Consider the following 18,041-nt stretch of genomic DNA (forward strand, 5'->3'; position numbering starts at 1 on the left):
ACTGTCCTTTCAGATGCTGCTACCTAGACACAATCTGTCCAGAAGCAAGAGTACAAAGGAACATACATGTACCGCTGAGATGCATGAACATGTTCTGCTCATGTTCTGCTGTGTTGGCTTGCTGCTTACCTGGCAACAGCAGGAGCAAAGATGAGAGAGCAGAGATGGCTTGTTCCAATGGATATTTACCTGAACTTCCAAAGCACAGACCTGTCCTGTCCCAGCAGAAAATAGAGCAGCATGATAGGGAAAATAAATAAATGCAGTAATAATGCAAAGGAATCGGTGCTGAGAATGTCTCCCATTAAATGCTCTGTTTGCAGACAGTTTTCCTAAGTATAAGGGCTTCATATGATCAACACTGCCTTTAAACATTTATGTCTCTTCACCTTTATCTGCAGTTTTTATTCTTGTTAGGTTTACCTCTGCTAGTCCCAAAAGAAATGCAGAGGTGGCAAGCATAATTCAAGTTTCATGAAAGTGATCAGTCAAATAGTGTCTGCAGACCCTCTATACAGGTGCCCCCCTACTGAGAGAAGCAGCTCTTATATAAGCTAGCATGTTAAGAATCACTAGAGAATCCCAGTGAAAGAAATACCTCCCCAAAGCCTATAATTTGGAGTCTGCAGTTACCCATTTCCTCATTTCTGGTGCTCAGACTCATACTTGGCAACAGAGGCAGAGAGTTCCACCACAGCATACTGACACACTGAACACTAACAATTGGTATTTCCTGATGCACACCTCTAGTCCCTCATTACTGCAACAGTATATTAACACCGTAAGCCATCTTCTATCCCCTCCTTCTATAGACATTATCTGCAATTACGTTACTAATTCAGTAGAAAGCAGGTGGTATATTTGAAGTTAATGAGAACAGAACACAAGCAATGTTTTGGTTTCAGATCAAGAAATCCCTAGAGAAATGACAACTTCATAAAACCACTTACAAGAACAGACTCTGCCACTCTGCAGCAATAGTCCAAAACCTGAACACAATTATATTACCTTGTCAGGACTATTCCCACAGAGCACTGGTTCAAATGGCAATCGAATAATCAAAAGCTAAATGCAAAGGGAGTCTTCATATATCAAAAGAAAATTAGGTTCTAGGAAATAATGTTTATTAAAGTTTTAGAAGAGGAAAATCTAGATGAGCCTTAGTCCTACAGCAGCTATTCATGCTTCTGAGGTTTTCTCACTAATACTTTGTTCTGTTGTGCTTTTAGCAATGTTATCAGTGCTCTCTTATTTCTTTCTTGCTGGCCTTAGAATGTTCATTGTGGTAGAGCTCTTGTACCTGTTTGGTTACATAGAAAGGTACTGAGCATTCATCAGAAGTTGTTTCTAAAGATGATATCAAACTCCACTGGAAAACAAAGTACCAAAATAAGTTTTAAGAGACAGAAGTTTCACTGCACCTTTTCACAGTGGGACCTATGACAACATATTGCACTAAGTACATAACTCTTTTTACACTTGCATCACCCAAGAAACTCCAGAGTTAATACAAAGACCCATTTATTTCTGTTGTCTTCAGAGTAACCATGTCACTATTCTATTAGAGTATGCCCTAAAAAATTAATAGAATTTTAGTTTCTTAATTTTTAAAGGAGCAAGCCTTTCTGTCAAGGAAAAATCCACCACTGGAAAGTACACAAATTCAGACAAAGCAAGACAAAGACAAAGTACTGATAATTAATGACATAATGACCTTATTGCAAGTAGTATAACATATCAACATTATTACAACCAACTTTTAGCCCAAGAAATGAAAATAAGTAAAATATTTCCAAACAGGAAGCACAGGTAGGCAGAAAGCAGCTGTTCAAACCACAAAGATGTTATATTACAGTCAAATCTTACTTCTGCTGACAGTGTTAAGATAGCTATGATAAATCACAAGTACTAAACACCTCAGTTTTATAGCCCCTTTGAAAAATGGTTTCTCTGTAAGCATAAGACAGACAAACAACATGCTTCATTCACCCTAAAATGACCCAGAACAAACTAGATGTCTGTTGAATTGCCAACAGCATTCTGTGAAGCTTTCCCAGGACCTCAGAAATGTGCTCCTTGCTCATGCCGAACTAAATTGGTCTTAGGTAACAACAATTCTAGCCTGACAGTATGGATGGAATCTGCCCACATGTTTGTGGTCTAACATAAGGAGAAATTTTATACCAATACATTTTCAAAGGTTGGGCAAGCCAACGCAGCATGGATGAAACAGAATTTTGCCTTCAGAGGTTGGAAAGAGCACTGGCTAGCTGCAAGGACAACCCTATCCACACTGCTGCATTTGGACCAGTAGCAGAGCATTTCACACAATATATGAAGGTTAGCTAAGGAATAATACCACATATAAAGTCCCACCTTCTGATGTTCTGAAAAAGTTTCTGGGAATGTACTGTAATTTTGGTTTGCTTTAAAATACAGCATAATTATTATTCTCAAGTTAAACAAAACCAGTGCTTTGTTTTTAGTGCAAACAGACCATATGTTTAGAACTGCCAGTTCTTGCATGCTGCTGTCAGCTGACATGATCAAACGTGGTATTAAATATCCTCTTTACATGCTGAGGAAAGGGAAATAGCAGAACTTTTATATTCTAGGGCTTCAGACATTGTGAGATAGGGCAGAAATGGCTGCAGTGACTCTTACAGAGAATAGCCTGTGTCATTAGAACCATCAGTCTTCAAGGAGACTTATTCCCTTTCCCAAGGTCCACATGTGTTTTAGGATTGACAGAAGGTCCCAGCATTTCCCCTAGATTAGATCCAGAAATTGTCTTCCACACACGGAAGTTCCTCAAACCCCTCCTGGTGACTTACAGCTCCTGATCTTGTCTGAAAAACCAATTAGTGTCATTAGGACAGCTCCTTTATTCACATCTTGCTGACAGTTCAGGAGCATGGTAGGAGCATGGTAACATCCACTGCTCCAAGGCTTTTGCCTTTTATCTATCCACTTACTCAAAAGAGTATAAGCTGACTGTGGTATACAAGACCGGAAAAAGCTGCTATTTCTGACATACAGAATTCCAGAACAAGCTAGTGCAGCCAAAGCTGCATTCAGTGGTTAAAGTAGATCTATGGTCTACATACTGGCCCATACAATTTCTTCACAATTATTAATATTCAAGGTTGGAAAGATATCAAGGTATCATCAAGGTAAGTGGGCTCCTGAAGATTGGTGATCAAACTGGCAATGGATCACAGGCCCACTTAGTCCCATATCCCAGCACTTGAGGTACTTGACTCTTCTTGCTTCCTTATCTCAAATTCTGCTGTGCAACAGCCTGCAATGTCACATTATGCTGACAGTGGGTACACAGTGCCACAGAGAGTTTCCAGGGTCTTCTCTTTCCGTTGTAGTAGTCAATCTCTTTCTCTCACTGTTCATTTATTCCATGACTCATGTTATCTTCAGATTTAGTTATAGAGAATAGAAGGCCTTTATCTTGCACTTCTTCACAGAGCACATTAAACACACACCAGCATCCAACACCCAAAAAAACCCCGATGCCCTCTAATCTTCTGATCAAATCATGCTTAAGCAGCAGATCTACAACTTCTCATGAAGTCTAGCAGCACACTCTCTCCAACACATCTTTATGCAGTAAAATGTCACTGAATTCTGAGATAGTACTCTGTGCTTCAGATTTTGAAGATCAGGACCCAAAATAACTGTGCTCCAAAAACTCTGTGAAAAGTCTTTCTGATCTGCCAGTGAAAATAGGCTCCCAGAGAAGATCCAGCAGGCTTCATTTCATTATGTTAAGCCTCTTGGAAAAAAGAGATTTAGACGTGTTACTTTCTTGTTCCAATAACTTCAGCTATATGGCTGTTCTCTAGAGAGTAGATACAGGGTTACGATGCATGCAGCTTGGCTCATCACAGAACTGCTCTGTTGTGCTATTATGATACAGACTGCTCTGTTAGACACAAAATGGACAACGCACGTCAAACAGAAAATGAATAGACGTAACACCTTGAGAAAGTTAAGAATCAGCATTTTTACTTTCAACCTTACTCTTATTAAATGAGCCGTGGGTTGGTAAGTGAACTTCAGTGGCATTTGAAATGCATGCGTAATCCTTCTTTCCCTCCTATTCATCTGGACCAACATCTGGAGAATGTTATCCTAGCTTAAAAGTAGGAAATAACTGTAGGCTAATCAAAATGGGCATACAGGGCCTTGTAGTTGATCACACCATTATTCCACTCCCTCAGAATAAGAAGCTCAGATCTACTGTGAGTTAAGTATAATTTGGGAAGATACAGCTCTATTGTGGCACTCATTTATACTGATTTTTTATACAGAACTTCAGGAATCAATGAAGGGTCACTTCAAAAAGACTGAAAGAAAACAACAGGAATTAGACTCATTGAGTATTAGCTGTTTGTCATGAAACTAGAAAGCAGAGCCCTGACAAGCATTTGCCACAGCACTTTTGGAGACTTTCAAAGACAGGTTCAAGTCAGTATTAGTCATGGATGAGCAGCTATTCTCAGGTTGAACGTACCCCTGCATGAACTGGCTTTAACCCAATTCCCAGCTCAAGCTATAAAATCCTTCCAATACCTCAGTAAAACAGCTCAACTTGTTTCTGAAAAAAAACCTTTTCCTGTATTTCAGCTTATGTTTCAAATATTATAATGCCACTTCCTAATGGCTGGAGCAATGGTTTCAGCAATTTTATCAATCAGGAAGTGACCTCATCTTTAAGACAACAGGTTCTTTATTCCATTCCTTTTAATAATACACCCTTTTAGAGTATATTTCAAAAATATGGCAATAATTTACTGCTGTAATTCAAAAGCAGTTGACAGATCACCATGTGATGCAGGACAGAGGGTCTTGAAGGTAATGCAGCTGGAGTCCTGCACCATCCAAAGAATATCAAATATCCAATGGAAGTTTATTTTATTACTCGTTCCACAGCAGGAAGGCATTAGACAATACAAATCAAATTACATCCTTTACATATTTAAGGTTATTCTCATACTCATAATTATTCAGAAATAGTTAAGAAATTTTTTTTCTTTTTATAAAACCACCATCATGCAAAGAAAACCTGCCATGCTGTCATATTCTTGCATTCACTTGAACAAACCCTCTCAGGCACATCATTATTACTTCAACACATTTTGAAAGATTTCTCACTCTCTGAACTTCTCCCTTACCAGTTAATCAGTAAAACCAGAGTCCCAAGAACATGGCAAAATGAAGTTCAGTAAAAAAATCTCACAATAACAAGATTATCCATTAATCACTCCATGTTAAAAACAATATATGATAAAACCTAATTAATCACGTTTGCTGCCTGAGACTGTCTGAGAAGCAATCAAGTTCCATGTTATTTCCTGTCTCTTCTACAAACAAGGAGCCCTGAATTCTGCTGATCCCACAAGACTGGTATCCATACATCATACATGCGAACTACTAGGAGTGTCATTAATTAACGCTGCTGCTGGCAGAGTCAGGGTAGTGTTCTGAGGCTGGAGAGACCGTACTGATCTTCCATCACCCCTTCACATTTAGAAGCAGCCCTTAGGCCTTTAATGACACACATTTAGTATTACAAGAGTCTGTTAGAAAAGTCAATTGTCATAATAAAGGTACCAGGGGTAAAGAGAAGATTTTACAGCTCAGCACTACCCTATTTAAAATTGTTCACAGATGATAACCACCATTCATCTTGCAAAGGAAATACATGAAAAGGACAACTCACGTATTAGCTGTTAACAAGGAATGCCACAAAAGGAAACGAAGTCCCTCAGAAAGAGAAGAAAAGGAAAATCTCATGTAAGGTAACTGTATCTTATGTGCCTAACAAATGAGAAACCTAATCTATTAAATTTTAGCCTGTGTTGTAATTGATTTTTCTGCAAGAATGGATACGACAACATGTATGGTGTCAAGCTTTCCTGATTTGACTCAAGATGACAAAAACCCTTTCGAAGTGAAAAAAAAATTTGTGTGTGTAATCCAGGGGCTCTGGTTCACAGGGCATGGCTATCTAAGGCAAACTCATATCACTAATAACCACAGTTAAGTTATTTGCATGCTAAAAATATATTAATTTTTTTCCAGAAAGCTTTTGTCAAAACTCCAACAAAACCTCCCGTGAAATCAACATGGCAAAATTTGTCATGAGAACATGAGACAATGACTAAAGAGTTATCAGAAACTTATGCCTGGTAGCAATAGAGGTGGCCAGTTTACACATATCACTCTTCTGTATCAGTTGCGGTAAAAAATAACTTTAGAAAGCAACTACTCCTGAGCTCATGTAAGTGTATACAACACAAAAAGCTTTACTGAGAACACATTTAGAATACAGCTAATCAAAACCTCAGCATACACTACTCTTTGCTGTCATTAAAGAGAGACAAGCCAAACAGCAAACCATCTTGCATAACCAGTTGCTTAAATAAGATATAAATAACAGCATACGCTGTTTTTCAAAAAACTGCCCAGCATTTCAATGTAGTTGTTCTTTCATCTTACAGTGAAATAGCAATTATTTCCAGGGGAGTGGGCCCACCATCTGAAGCTATTGAATATACTTCAGCTTCCATCTCTCTGAAAAGAGATTAGCTTGTATAAACATTAGTTTCATGATTCTATCATCAGCCAAAACTGATTTAGTGCTTCCTGGACCACAAGGAAAGGAAAGATCCCTTTTCTTTTCCCACATCATCAAAACCAAAACATCACATCATAAGCCTAGCCTGAAGCACTTGCACCTTAGAATCAGACCCTGAACGATAAGTGCCAGCTAGCAAGGAACAGCAACCATGGCAGTGAGGGAAGCCCCGTTTTCACACAGGGCCCTCACCAGCAACACCTGGGAAAGAAGGGAGTCTATTCCTCAGCCTTTCCACAGCCATCATAAAAGCAAGTATATAGACCATCCCACACAGTGACGCAGTCTGTTGGCAAGATGAAGTTTTATTCTCAGGGCTTTCAATGCCGTCTAACTGTGATAGAGCCTAAAGCCTTCGTTCCAAAGATAAAGTGGTCATTTGCATTTGTATGGAGGTAAAGATGAAGCCATGGCATTACAGTTAAATCAAACTTCTTTGATTAAATTTACTTTCCATTTGAAGTGTGACACAGCGTTAGAGTGAGCATTTCATATATTCTGAACTATTTTTAAAAAGCTTACATACAAATTGCTAAAAAACTGAAAAAACCATCTTAAAATAACTTTTATAATAACATTGTTACAAACCTAAAAGAAAAAAAAAAAAAAGGAAAATAGATTGGATTCCTCCCCTGCCCCAATCCTGTGTTTTTTAAAATACCCTTCTCTAAACAGGAGTAGAAGATAGTATCTTAATTTAATAGAAGTGTAAACCCTTGTTTCATTCTGGCCAGAGATTACTTCATTTAGACTTAACTATCATATAAACCCAGATCGGTTCATTAGGTATGAATTTTCACATTACATTTCAGAAACAAATATTCCAACATTTACCTCGAACTGTATGTCATTCATACTCAGAGCTAAGCTACAGCATCAGATTAAGTCATCCATATTAAAATCTGGGCTCACAATTTCTGATAACCGTCCATGAGAGTTTTTAGTCTCTTTTTCTCTTTCTCCATAGTGCTTCTCCATTCGTGCTGGAAAGAAGTCCTATCTAGAAGAATGAAACAAGTGGAAAATATATTTCTGATTCTTCTGCTTCATGGCACTGATCCCCTCAGTGAAACGAGGAATCAAAGGGTTGGTAGCAATCTGTCTTCTATGTAGAACTAGCCCCCTCCACAGCAAGAAGCCAGAGCAGAAAGTTTCAGATGGCTAATATGTCACTGACCTGCATTACTGTAGTGAAGAGTAAACATTTGTGACTACTTTAGACCTTACACAGCAGCCGGGGAAAAATAAATAAATAAATGAATAAATATCCTTATTTACTTTATGATTTGCATTCAAAATTAAAACCAAGAATACAGGAAGCTTTTAGGGAAAACAAGGTGGTAAATAAAACCAAGAAGAATCCGGTATAAAATAAGCACTTATTTGCTCTATTTAATGGACTCAAAAAGAAACACTAGTTCCTTTACTTACAAAAGATTTCAGGAATTCCTAAAGATGGGCCAATACTTGGCAAGTTTAAAAATTTTTTCCATTGACTTTTCACTAGTGATAAGTGTGTTTCAGAGAAGGATTAACCTGTAGCCTAACTCAGCCAAGCATCAGATTTTTAGAAAGGCTCTCCATAAACATGTAAAATGCTTGGGACTTAATCTAGATTAGTAATAAGTAAAACCCAATATAATCAATAAAATTTATTGAAATGCATAAAATAATAAATTAATAAATCAATATAACTTAAGGTAATAATGGAGCAAATCTGACTGATGAGCTGACAATCCTCAAAAAGATGAAAGTGATTTGTAGGAATACGTAGTTACGGAGAAGTTGAATGGGACTTAATCTTCCTTTGTGTATGAAACAGCCTCCATACCTGTCCAAGTCCAATACTCCCTAACCAGGTTTTAAATATTCTGCATGAGTGTAACACTTAATACCAAATGTACTTATTTGCAGGTATTTGATGTTACATGGGATTTTGATTTAACAGAGTGGTACAGAAACATATTGAAATCACAATGCAAGCACAGTATAGCAATTGCAACATTCACTTCAATTGCAATACAAATGTGATTCTCATTACCAGCATCTACATGTTCACCATCATGACACTGGACTTCCTTTCTTTGTTAGTTGCTCAGTTTTTATACACTATTATTGAGCACAGCCAACTATATATAGACTGCCCCCATGCTGGTCTGAATGCCTCAGAAGGATGTTCATGCTGTCTCAATTAATTTAGGCAAAAACATTTGCACAACCAGTTGATCCACTCAAAAGATACAGCCAGTTAATCTCAAAACAAAGGCCATCCTCTGGTCCCCTTTGTTTTGAGATAAATTCAGGGTGGGGTATTTTTTGGCTTTTGTTTGTTTGGTTTTGTTCTGGGTTTTTTTGGGGGGGTGTGGTGGTGGGTTTGGGTTTTTTGAGGGGAGTGTGGTTAGGGTTTTTTGGTTTTGTTTTGTTGTTGGGGTTTTGCCTTTTTTTTTTTTCATTGTGGGTTTTTTTTTCCTTCCCTCTGGTGTCCTGCCCCCCCCCTTCCCTGCAACAGATGTGGTCAGTCACTCCCTCCTTTCCTCCCTGAACACATCACCCTTGCCCATCTCCTCTGAGCCTTCTTCCATTGCAGAGGTTTATTGACTGGTCACTGTGCTGCTTGGATCCCTTAACCTTGCTCTCTCTCAGCCTTGCCTTCCTCTGCCCCATCTCCCCCTTCCCTTCCTTCACCTCCTCTTTTCTCACCCACCTTTCCACCTTGAAATGCAATCTCAGGTCTTGCAGTGAGGAAGAGAAGGGAGCCCCACGTGGCCTGTACATACCTGAGCCAGGTGCTGCTTACCTGTTAGCAGATCCATCGGAAACACTTTGAAGCCCTCTCAAACAAGCCAGGAAAATACAGCCATAGCTTATAAGGAACCAGACCAGGCTACACACAGGACAGGCACTGGACAAGAACTACACACAGCTGGATTTGTCTCAGCACCCTTCAATATCCAGCATAGACATGCTTTACCTGCATCACAACCAGCCTTTTGCACATCATGCTCCATTTTCAAAGTTATTTAAATGGGACCTTTTGGGATCTGACTGAAGTGAAGTAAGGAGGAGCCAAGCATTATTACTGCAAATTTCTGTCTGCCAGCATGTTGTCACACACTTTGGATTGGGCTGGTTCGGTCTTGGCCTCCAGGCACTCTAAGATCTCTTTAAAAATGATGCAGATAGGCTACCCGTTGCTTGTTTGCCCATATCCTGATTTTAGGATATCTGCAAAATAGTCACATAGCAACCTATTACACAAACTAATACCTCTATTAAATAATTGCAACAGCATCTTCCCTCTGATCAGTCACATGTATATTTTATAATAAATTGTGTTTTCAGAGCAAAAATTAAACAACATTCAAGCATTCAAGCTAATAATCTTTCTTTCTAATATAAAAAGCCAGTTCTAAACCACAAACCTTTCCCCTCCTTGCAACACGCCATGACTAAAACAATATAACTGCCGAATATCAAGAAATTTTAAAGAGCTTCATAAAACCCTTTCTTAACACCTCTCAACTCCAAAACATCTTATTTACATATTGCTAAACCATATATTGTGTATGCATCTGACAAATTATCTCAATAGTGCATGATTTTAGTGGTCTAGTATAATTCCGTTTGCATCATGGTATAGCTTGCTATTTGCAATTGTATTTTTTATAGATAAGGTGCAAACACCCATCAATAAAAAGGCTAATGATAGTAACAGTTATTTCCCAGGCACAATCATCTGTCATTTAAAAATGAAAACAAGGAATCAGACGACTCCAAGACAGCTCAAGAATCATACTTCAGATAATCCATACCTAACATGCTACACATAGCAAACTTTCTCTGCCAGGACGTGTTTCTCCAGATTTAGGCCAATGACATCAATTTTAACCATGTATAAACATTTGTCTGGTATTTCTACCCAGCAGACACATGATGGATAATCTATGTCTCAATTTATCTGTGAGAGATTAGGAACTATTTAATCCCTTAGTTTAAGAATTAAATACCAGGTTAAACCCATAACAAAGTCCTTTAAAATACAAAGCTATAGAATCATTCTGAGGCTGAGAAGTTGGTAGCTTCCTTGCAGAGAAGTTGAATTAGTTGCTCCCTAAACATTAGGAGAAGAATGAAAACAGTGATGTTGGTACTTGAGCTTCACACTGGAAAATGTGGCCTCCTGAAAACATGGTGGATTACTTCAAGTGCTGGCTCCTGTTCCCAGTGACCAAAGTGACAACGCTGCAGAGTGTTAGCCGCCGAGCACTCAGCACTTCCTTCCTAAAGCATACTAACCTTACTTGTTTTTTAGGAAGCAAAGATCTCAGCCCACAAAACTAACCTTCATTATCCCCTTCTGAAAATGTTTGCCACCACAGTCAGAAACTTGTATGAACTCCTTCACCTCTGTGCTATATTTATCCCATGCAGCTCCTCACAGCCTCTGGTTTTAGAGATGCACAAGCTTCTTAAAATTGTCTCACTTCATGTACAGCATTTTTGTACCTTCTTGTTTTTGTACTTGAAGTTAATGTATTTTGCTCATTATTGTCACACAGCTATTTCCCTAGCTCTTTATTAAATAATTACTTCCTTATTAAAGAGGCATCTGGACACCATCTGAGGACACTAAAAGTGCAGAACTTCCAGTCCATCAGATGGCTAAATATGGCTAAGTATCTTGTAAACCTAAATTCCTTGAGCTTGAACTAAAATGCTCAGTTCCCAAACACCTTTCAGTTGGATTTCATGAATATCACATCAGTATCCTTACAAAAACTTCTCCACAAGAGCTTCTTTACAAAAGCAATGTATTTTTTTGAGCCCCCAAAATCAGGATACATTAATAAATCCCACTATATGTTATAGATAAGTCATTAAGATGACCACAACAACTTTAAAAGTCTGTTTGCAAAACATGCAACAACAACAAATATTCAGAAAACTTCCTAATCGCACCAAATCAAAAAAGAATGGGTAGCAAAAGCCATGAGAACTACAGTGTGTTAGAGGTAACAAATAAGTTTAAAGGCTAAAAATCTGAAATAAAGATTTGATGTGGTCTTAGCACAATAACACTTTAATACTTAATATCTCAAATTTAAAGTCATTCCTTCAGCCTAAAGCATACACATTTTTTATCTGTTTTACTGCATGTATTATCACATCATACCCTAATCTAGTTCTGTTAATTTTCAAAAATGCCACTTATTTAAAGACAGCTTTGAAAGAGTTACTATGTTTATATTGCTCAATGTATAATCAATATAAACACTGCCATCTTTTATGGCAGATGGAAAATTACGTTCTTAAGTTTCAGATTAGCAAGAAGCAGCTCTTGTTCTGGGCTTATGTGAAAGAGACAGTGAGAAAGGTGTGGCTTAAAATCCATCTGAAATCACATGAAAGAACTTTTTCGGTGATGAATTAGACATTTGGCAAAAGAAGCATTCCATGATTTGGTATAGATTATGCTGAATCAGTAACTTCGAAAAACTTGGGCTACGATAAAGAAATGAGGTTTTCAGACCTTTTCCCACTTCTCTGTTTTCACAGGAAGCAATTTTGGGGCTTAGAATTCCCCCGACCACAAGTTGTTCTGAACTCCTAATAAGTAAAAAAAGTTTATTAACCTTTGAATAATGGTGAGCTATCCTACAGCTATCTACTCTGACACATGGATGATGTGTCTTGGATACATCTCCAGGACAAAGCTCGTGTCATTTGGCTAAGTCAGCTAAAAACAATGGTACTTACTGACAGACAACAGAAGTAACTAAAGCTCACCAGTGGAAATTCAGTCTAGCTAATAATACAGAATATGACAACAGAGAAAATGAAAGAATAAAACAACAGAGAATCGGTATGCAGTATCTACAATGCACATGGGTTATGAAGAAGTTATATGCAGAGTAAGGTCAAATGAAATCACACCTAAAGCATTTTGATTCGAATTCAGCAAACCAGAGCTTACTAGTTTTTCCTGTAAGAAGAAAACAATTGATGTTTCCACTTGGTAAAGGTCAAAATTTTCATTTCAATATGAGAATGAAAGGATTTGAAATACTGAAACTTCCAGCCAAAACAAAAACCAGAGCTTTTAATTCACTATGCTCCAAATAACTAGACACACTGCACATAAGACTTGAACAAATAAGCTGCTGCAGAACTGATTCAGTGCTCCTAAAACATTGTGAGTGCTGCTTTTTTTTTTTTCCTGGATTGAGATACTTAACTGCTCCAAAAAATCTGCCCTGTGGAAAAAAGAAAAGCACGTAACAAGGTCAGAAGGCAGGAGAAGAATCTGAACATGAAGCGGGCTTGTGACTTTGATTATAAAAAACTAAACATGCATGTCAAGCAGTTCTCTAAAGACTGTTGCTACAGCCTTCAGGCAAGATCTGTCACAACTACTGGCCAGGAGTAAATGGAAGCAAAATGGGAGGAGATACACAGACAGGTTCAAAGATAGTCCAAGACTGCCATGACCCATAACATTATTTTGCTATTTGCTAATTTAACAGATCTGCTCATTTCCTCATGCACCTGTAGGAGCTATTATGTTACGTATTAATTAACTGGAGATGTTAACTCTTGACACAGCAATGAAAAACCCATGGACTTTAAGCTGAAAATTTAAGCACCAGGGAAAGTTTCAGCAGAGAAATAACCTTGGTATTTCTACTTCAAACAGCAAATAAAGCTGATTTATATCTCGTTTCAAAATCACGCTTTGAAAACCAAAAGCCAGAAAGCAACCAATTTTGTGAACTGGCTCTATTATAAGCCATGACATCGATAACAAATGTGAACATAATACACTTTCTAATATAGCATATGTTTTGAATGTGAACATCACAGTAAGAAGGGGGCAGTACCATCTGTGGCACTGAAGGTACTACAGACATCTTTTCTAATTTTGCTTTCCTTTGGGCAATTTTCTATAAGATTATAGACTAATACCATTTCCCACACATTGATGCGACTGAGATTGCCAATAGGCCATTGGAAAGATAGTTACATGCACAGATTATTTCTCAGGCTTTTGCATTCCTCACAGGTAATGCTCTTTCACAATTATTGTCTTGGCACAAATAGTGATATAATGACAGACATGAGCCAAACTCTTTTCAGTTCAACAAATCTCCATACAAACCAACTTTTCCCATCTCAGAAAAATCCTCCAAATTCTAATATTAAGTGCCAGAGTAATATGACAACTACCTACTCCTAACTAACATATATCTGACTCTTGGTTTTGCCTGAACCTTCCCAAAGAGGAGATTTTTGCCTTGTTTAGCTATTCACTTGAGGAGGGGAATCAGAAAATAACCTAGCTATAGAGTAGTCTTGGAATACTGCCATCAAAGGATTAAAGTCTGTGTGCACATGTTAGGGGGGATGAGAAAAAAGTTCTACACAATTCACTTAGTTTAAACTTAGACTGACAGTGATTAAAATAGATTTATTTTTTCTATTACAGTTAGCCAGACAGTTCGAGTTCTTAAGTTTATACTGATAGAATAATTCCACTTGGATAAATTATTTAAAAAAAAAAAAAGAAAATTGCTCTGTAGCTGCCAGAAGTTAGCTCTCAACTTACTTTTCTTGGGTTACAATATTCTTAGTAGGTCACTGCTGGAGATGAAAGGTAGGAACTAGTCATATAGTCATGTGTCTTGGCTTCTGAAAGATTAAAAATAAACCCTGGGTCACTTTTTCCTAAATAAAGACACTAGCTGGAGAAACAATCCCAATGTTTCAGAAAGCCCTGTGATCTTTGAGTCAGTGTCATGTGATAAAGACTCTAGGCTTTACAACAAACTGATATGAATTAATAGTTTAAGGGACTATGTGAAATTAATCAGTAAATTATTCAAGCAGCCATGAACAGCTGCTCTGTAGGATTCAAGACATGATCCGTGATATTTATAGAGCTATTATGCCTAGGCCTGCTTAAACAACTGGTAAACACATTGCAAGTGAAATGACAATTAGAAAGCCACAAAAAATACTGCATGTAGGAACCCTAGCCTAAGCGTCTCAAAATATGAATGCCTTGTTCACCTACATTCTTGTAAATATTACCAAAAGCCTGCTTTTTTAGTTCTGGATGGCAGTTATAACAATATTGCTAAATTAGAATGTGTTTTTTTAACTTTTAGTTCAGACCAGAGAAAGGTGATACAGCAGAAGTAACTCACCTCATAAGAAGCATTAAAATTAGGACACAAGAAAGCTTTTGATGAATGAAATTTGTAATACCGTTAGCAGCTGTGTTTTGCCTTCATTCTATTAAGATGACTGTTTCTTAGAGACAAATCTAATAAAAAATAATACATGATATCTGTTTATCCTTCAATCTGAAGGCTGTAGAGCTTCTAAAATATCACTTTTATTCAGATTTTCTTCATTTTGAGTAAGTGTTAATATGGCCTTATGTGCTCAGAAATATTTTCTAAATGTTCTACTATTTAATATTGGCCAAGCAGATTTCTAGATTTTGCCTTGTACATTAGCTATATAATGCCTTTGTATTAGAAAAAATGTATTCTCATTTTGAATGACATTCAATTTTTAGTGTGGTAAATACAGATAGCTATGAGTCTGAAATACTAGGTAATCAGTTGACTGGTTTTCATAGGGCAAAAGCAATTGATTTTTTTTTAATTAAAGATATTCCAAAGATATTCCTAGAAAAAGGTACTATTTCCTTTTTTCCTCTTTCATTTTTAAGTCAAATGAAGATGTAAATCGTGAGAAACAAATTAAAACAAGGGTTCAGTCTTAGAGCATGTTCTGATAATATAATAGTGCATGGAAGGGAAAAAAGTGGAGAGAGTCACAGAAATTCTCTTTTTAAAACATTTTTTAAAAGGTTGCTGAGCAATTTATATGGCACTTTGAAATAGTATAGGATGATGAAAAATAAATTGTTAGGATCCTAAAATTTTCATATCTATCTTTGTATCTTTACAAAAAATGCCTGAGACATCACTGTATAAGGATGAGGTTTATTCTTGAAGAAGAAATTCATGGTAAGTAAACTAGAATAATTTCAATATATCAGTGTTAACTGCTGCACCACTTCAAGGTTCACAGACCAGATGTCAGAAGTCAAGTAAAAACAGAACCCTTGGTAATCCTTTACATAACAGCACACCTATTTATTTGCTCTAAACCATAGCTTATTCTTCATTCTCCTACATCCTACACCAAACCCGTCTTTTGTCTACAACTATGGGGACAGTAACATTGGCATTGATGAATGAAGAGCAAAAAACCCACATAAAATAATCCTTCCCACTCTTATTTCTAGATTTCTTTCTACTACAGTAAATTCCTGTGCTTTCACTTTCTTGAACACTGCCATTTATTTTCATTTGATAAACCAATTCAAAGTTCATTCACATGCAAAGCTAAATCAAACACTGTTTAATAAATTTCGATTTATGCCCAGATTTTGCCATCTTTGATCACACTGAGCAATATATATCTAAAATTATTTCCACTGACATCAATATAAGTCAAGAGGCAGAATATGGTCTTTAGAGATTACTAATGCACTTAATTTCTGTCAGGGATATCATGTGTTGACTTTTTTAGCCATGTTTTGAACATATAAAGCCAGATTTATGCTAAATGTCTATGAACATAGACTCAGGCTGGAGTAAATTTGATGCAAAATCATTTTCAGAACTCTCTATTTTCCAGCCAAACAACATATCCTTCGATGTAGTAGAGAATCATTGCAGTAAAAGAACACACATACTTACCAGCTGCAAGTATTTAATCTCAAAATAGCAGAAGAGAACTTGCTTATTTGACAACACAAGCAGCAGGCGTGTAATGCAAACAGTACAACCCAAAGGATATCACCCAGGACCAAGTGGAATACATACTGAGAACTCCTGAAGTGAAATCTGCATCCACAACCACAGTTACAGACATAGGTATAGGAACAACTGCTGGTATTTCCTAATCAGCTCTCAGGAGCTAACGCCCCTTGCACTTTTACATTTTAATATCCTGTTTTCTTTAGTAGAAGGAAGCTACAACCAGGTTAAGAAAGAATGAGATGAGCCGGTGTGGACAGTACACACCCAACCTATCCTTGCCTGCTCTTACGTCTTTTGTCACTAGAAATGAAAGGGGAGGGTCCCTTTCTTAGTAGGATTTCAAGCAGTATTGGTGTTATCTATCCGTACTGTAAATCCAGCTGAAGACATGAAACAGAGCACCGGACGTTTGTTACACTGATCCAAAACAAAACTGTCAGATCACTAACTCTTCTATTCCATTCATACTCCCTTCTCCTCCCTCCAGGCGTTTGTGGTTAAGCAGCAGAAAGCGTGGGGTTTGGGCCCAAGGTTTCTCTTCTCATAGTGGGCAGAGACCAGCCACTGACAAGGGTACAAAAACCAAAGCGACTTGCAATATAGGTCTTGCAATTCAGTCTTCTCTAAAGCTACAAAATATAGCCAGCTAGCCTGAACCCCTCCTGTGATCTGTGTCTCCCCAGAGGCATGCCACCTCTAATAAATATGGGCACATTGGTGTCTCAGCTAGAATCAAGGTAGGTAAAGCAATCCAAAACTGAAACAGATCTTTTGGATAGTGTAGAGAAGAGGAGACTGAAGCTTAATTTTACTTTTAACTCCATTGTTTTCCTCATTTAGTTCTACTTATGTAGTCTACCCTTAAAGACTTGAGATTATCTAAACTAAGTCTCCAGGCAGAATATCAGCAAAGTCTGAAAGCTAATCCAAACTATATTGATACTAAAAAAACCCACCCCAAAACAAACAAAAAAAAGCCAACCAAACCCCCCCCCCCGCCAAAAAAAAAAAAAAAAAAACAAAAAACCAAACCCAAAACATTTCAAAAAGCAGGAACTGCTACTAGAGAAGGGAGTCTTTTAATCTCACATTTTGGAACAACAGTAGGACTCCCAAAAGCTTGGCAACCAAATGTTTACCTTGATTTATCTATGATGTTTTTTGTGAAAAAAGGACTGAAGCAGTTCTAACTACTAATCCTCTCATACAATTTTTTTCATCAGGTCTCATTAACAACTGCTCACAAGCACTCACCCTCTGACCCCATATTTAAGCAGAGGAAGGTCAGCACTTGGCTTTCTGCATGAAATTCTTGGTGAGAACAGAGTTCAACCTAGCGTCTCAGCACATCTGCGAGAAGGTTTATGGGCCTGCAAACTGAAGCAAAAAGCAGCTTGCTAATTGTGATGCAGATGTGGAAGGACTTACCTGGACTGAAACTAACTGAATATTTATAATGCATTTATAAATGTAATGTTTTAGCTCTGACATCCAATGAAGAACTATCTTGCATAGTGCAAAGCAAAAAGCCAAAGTTTCTGTAGGAA

General features: G+C 37.5%; 1 protein-coding gene across 13 annotated transcripts in view; it reads right to left on the reverse strand.

The window, feature by feature from the left end:
* Nucleotides 1–18,041, reverse strand: part of POU1F1 (POU class 1 homeobox 1) — a 146,337-nt gene that overhangs the window by 94,732 nt on the left and 33,564 nt on the right. For 6 of the 13 annotated variants that reach the window (XM_075102414.1, XM_075102354.1, XM_075102327.1 and 3 more), the window contains one exon: nt 14,259–14,341. The exons of the other annotated variants lie outside the window; for them this stretch is intronic. The gene's annotated coding sequence lies outside the window, so the exon portion shown is untranslated. The remainder of the gene's footprint in view (nt 1–14,258; nt 14,342–18,041) is intronic. 13 annotated transcript variants of the gene reach the window in all.

Source organism: Phalacrocorax aristotelis, chromosome 1 (genome assembly GCF_949628215.1).
Source record: "Phalacrocorax aristotelis chromosome 1, bGulAri2.1, whole genome shotgun sequence".
Classification (NCBI taxonomy): Eukaryota; Metazoa; Chordata; class Aves; order Suliformes; family Phalacrocoracidae; genus Phalacrocorax; species Phalacrocorax aristotelis.